Here is a 4,524-nt window from a genome sequence, read left to right as displayed (position 1 = left end):
TCCTGGAGAGCAATTTGGAACTATGCCCAAAGGGCTATAAAAATGTGCATACCCTTTGACCCAGCAATAGCACTTCTAGGGCTGTATCCCAAAGAGATCATACAAATGGGAAAAAGACCCACATGTACAAAAATATTTATAGCAGCTCTTTTTGTGGTGGCAAAGAATTGGAAATTGAGGGGATGTCCATCCGTTGGGGAATGGCTGAACAAGTTGTGGTATATGAATGTAATGGAATACTATTGTGCTATAAGAAATGATGAACAGGCGGACTTCAGAAAAACCTGGAAAGACTTGTATGGTCTGATGCTGAACGAAGTGAGCAGAACCAGGAGAACGCTGTACACAGTAACAGCCACATTGTGCAATGACTAATGTTGATAGACTTGGCCCTTCTCAGCAATGCAAGGATCTAAGACCTCTCTAAAAGTCTCATGATGGAAAATGCTCTCCACATCCAGAGAAAGAACTGTGGAGTCTGAATGCAGATGGAAGCACACTATTGGCTATTTTTTTTCTTCTGTTTTGTTTGTTTCCTCTTTCTGGTGGTTCCTCCTATTGGTTCTAATTCTTCCTTACAAATGACTAATGTGAAAATCTGTTTAATAGGAATGTATATGTAGAGCCTATATCATATTGTGTGCCGTCTTGGGGAGGGGGAGGAAGGATGGAGAGAAAAATTTAAAACTCAAAAGCTTATGGAAGTGATTGTTGATAAATCAAAATAAATTAAAAAATTAAAAAAAAAAAGAAAACCCCAAATGGGGTCACTGCACGTCAGACACGACTGAATGGCACCATTGCCACCACCTCTGGGACAGCTCTTTCCCCGTCTTCTCAGGACCTTGCCACACGAGGCCCCTCTAATACCTCAGAGGCCTTCCTGACTTTCTTCTGACATCACACGGATGCCAGTAGGAAGCACAGGTTCTCCATTCATCAAGCATCGTTTGAGCTTGCCATGGTCCATTTTCTCATTTGAGCATTTATTTCCTTGATGAAATTCTTTGGCTCTGCTCTGTTGTCCCCTTAGGTGTGGCAGCCTTCAGACACTACCCGCTGGCAGAAATGAAAGATGGGAGAGAGAGGGAGGGAACAGTGAAGGAGAGACACGTTCCTGGAGGAGACGGGCAGTCAGACACAGAGATACAGAGAGCCTTGGTATCACAACAAGAGGCTTTTTTTGGGGGGGGTCTTAAGGTGCTAAATGTCAGCTAACATTCTCCTCCTCTGAGATGGAACAACAGAGAGGGTGAGGACCAGTGTAGAGGTATATGGGAGCTTGAGACAGACAGCCTGGGTAAGCTCAGAGGCCCGAGGTCATCGGCTTTGAGGGGCTGGTCAGGGTGGACAAAGCCTGGAGCATCTGCTGTGAGGGCAGTTTGATAGAAAGTCATTAGAGATGAGACAAATAATTTCCATTCAGCAGGGAGGCCCAGGTAAGGTTACATAACATAACTCTAGTGCATGGACCAAATCTGAGGAATTCTGGGGGCAGCTAGGTAGTGCAGTGGATAGAGCACCAGCCCTAAAGTCAGGAGGACCTGAGTTCAGATCAGGCCTCAGACCAAACACTTGACACGTACTAGCTGTGTGACCCTGGGCAAGTCACTTCACCCCAACTGCCTAAAAAAAAAACCAAACCAACAACAAGTCTGAGGAATTCTGTAGAATTTGAACATGTGCCCTCTGAGGCCAGGGCCCATTTTGTCTGTCTTTATATCATTCCTGCTGTCTTCCTCCAGCTCAAGAGGAGGAGCAGAGACCCTGGATGGGAGTGAGAATTAGAAAAGGGGAGTCATCAGATCTGAGGGTGATTCCCTACGGGCCTAAGACAGTAAGGGAAGGAAAGAACAGGGATAACGCTCTAGAACAAGGAGGGACTGGAGACCTCTTGGTGAGAACAAACAGCAGGTGTAGGAGAAAGGCCAGGCACATGGGATCAGCGGGACAAGCGTCAGGGCCCAAGATCCTGGAGGCAGAATGGTGGAGGGCCTGGGAGGCCTGCAGGGGCTGGAGGGAAGGAGGAGGACTGAGCCTGTGCAGAGGGCAGCAATGAGGAGCCAGAGGGCCAACAGATGGCAAGGCCGGGAGACCGCTTTGGGCTGATGGAAGAGGAAGGCTCCAGGAGCTGGCGGCCACATCCCCATCCTCCCCCATCCCACCCCGTGTACTGAGGGGGCAGCGAGGGCGGAGCTGCCAGCCAAGAAGGAGGAAGTGGGGCTCCACCAGGCACTACAATATGGAAGGCACGGAGGGCAAAGAGGGGTGTGAACGACAGAATGGGAGCAGCGTCCCAGTGACTCAGAAGAGATCCATGGAGGTCCCTGAGCCTCACCGGGCCACTGTCAGTCGCTCTTTCTCAAGAACCAAGGGGGCTTGGGTCAGCCAGTCAATTATCCTTCAACAGTTATCATTTATCACACACTCACTGGGGACCAGGCATTGGGTGAATCCCAAAATCCGAAATACAAGAAAATACATGAAAAACAGTCCCTGCCCTCAATGAGGGTCCATTCTAACAGGGTAACAGAACACACAAAGGAAGAGCGGGGACGTCTGGCTGAGCAGTGAAGAGGTGGCTGGCCTAGAATCTCTGCTTCAGGGGAGGAGCCCTTCACCTTCCCATGGGAGGGAGCAGCTGAAGGAGCAAAGGGGACCTCTGAGAGATGTGCGGCCGATGGGACCTCCAGGATGAGGAAGTGTGGGGGCATGCAGGGGCAGCTGCAGGGCCACACCGGGGAGGAGGGGACCCCGAGAGAGCACATGCTCTGGCAGGGTGATGGCTAACAGGGCATCCAGCCCTCTGGGGGGGCAGCGATGAGACCTCCTCTGCAGCGATGCCCGGAAGGTGCCCGTGCGAGACACGTGGCATCCCGTGGGGAGCTGACCCGGCCCAGCTTTCTGGGGTTCTGTGTTGCTCGGAACTGACTCCAGCCTCTCTAGAGTCCCCGAGACCCCGGAAGGCAGCTCTGTGTTCTTTATAGTCATACTTAGGCCATCTGGTCTTGATAATGATAATTGCTGGCATTTATTAAGTGCCTACTGTATACACCAGGCGCTGTGCTAAGCACTTTACAAATATTATGGCAATTGATCGTCACAACAACCTTAAGAAGTAGGTGCTATTACTATCCTCATGTTACAGTTGAGGAAACTGAGGCAAACAAGAAAGGGAATGACTTGCCCAGGGTCACACAGCCAGGAAGTGTCTGGAGCTGCATTTGAACTTGAGGGCCCCCAGCACCTAGCACAATGCCCAGCATGCAGTGGCGCTTAATAAATGTTGGCTGTCACTATCCTCAACAATATCAACAGCCCACCTATGCCAGTAACGCATCCTCTGGTGGTCCCTCCCCAGGCTCTATTGGGGGGGGGGGGTCACGCAGAAAAGACAAGGAAGCCGGTGCCCGACGACAGTGTGAGGAGCAGCCAGCGTTTAGGGGTGCCCCCAGTTCGGCCGGAAGGTCCCTTTGGTCCCTACAATAACCCATTTTTCAGATTCGCAGGCAGGCTGGTGAAATGACCTGTCCCAGGTTACTCGCTAATGAGGGTTGGAGACGGATTTCAGCTAGATCCTCTGCGCCCTCTGGCGGCCAAACCCTAAAGACGGGACTGTGTGGATAGTCTGCAAGGCCCACTTCAAGCTCATTTGATAGGCATTTATTAAGCACCTGCTGTGGGCAGCGAGACGAGCAGGCCTGGGGTCAGGAAGACCTGAGCTCTGAGCCAGCCTCAGACACGTATTAGCTGTGTGACCTTGGGCAAGTCACTTCACCCAGTTTGCTTCAATTCCCTCATATGTAAAATGAGATGGAGAAGGGAGCACCAAACGACCCAAGTTACCTTTGCCAAGAAAACCCCAAAGGGGGTCACAGACCGAACAACAAAGCACTTACTATGTGCCAGGCACTGTGCTGGGAGCTGAGGGTTCCTGCCCTCAAGGAGCTTCCACTCTGATGACACGTCCTTAAATAGGCATCTATGGAATACGCACATACAGAAGCTCTCGGTAAGGGGGGTGGGGGCGTCTTGGGTTCTCTGTGACCGTGGGAGAGTCACTTCCCAGGTCCTCAGTTTCCCCCTCTGTAAATTCTCAGGTGACCTCTTGGGGTCCCTGCGGCGCTCCCCAGGGCAGAGCAAGCCCAGAAGAAAGCATCCTTTCTCTCGGCATGGGGGATGGTCTGGGAGGCCCCTTTCTGCAGCTCAGAACAAGGTGGTGAGGACACACCCTTGTGGGCGGCTCTGGAGGGCCGGCCTTGCTGCGCGGAGACCGCTGACGCCCCACGCGCGCAGCCGATTGGCTGCAGAGCCTCTGCCAAGTGCGTGGGTCACCTGGACTCTGCGGGGAGGCCTGACGCCTTCTGCGCCTAGCAACGTCCAATCGACTGCAGGAGCCCGCGATGTTTCCAGGAGATCTGCAAAGAGCCAACTCATCCCCGCAAAGCGTCGGGATGATCTCATCTGGGGAGCGGGGGAGCTGGGGAGAGGGGGAGCCGGGGGAGCTAGGGAGCGGGGGGGGGG

The sequence above is a fragment of the Vombatus ursinus genome, unplaced genomic scaffold, assembly GCF_900497805.2.
Source record: "Vombatus ursinus unplaced genomic scaffold, bare-nosed wombat genome assembly UNPS02011369.1, whole genome shotgun sequence".
Lineage (NCBI taxonomy): Eukaryota > Metazoa > Chordata > Mammalia > Diprotodontia > Vombatidae > Vombatus > Vombatus ursinus.
The sequence above is the reverse complement of the archived record's forward strand: the minus strand, read 5'-3'. Positions refer to the sequence as shown.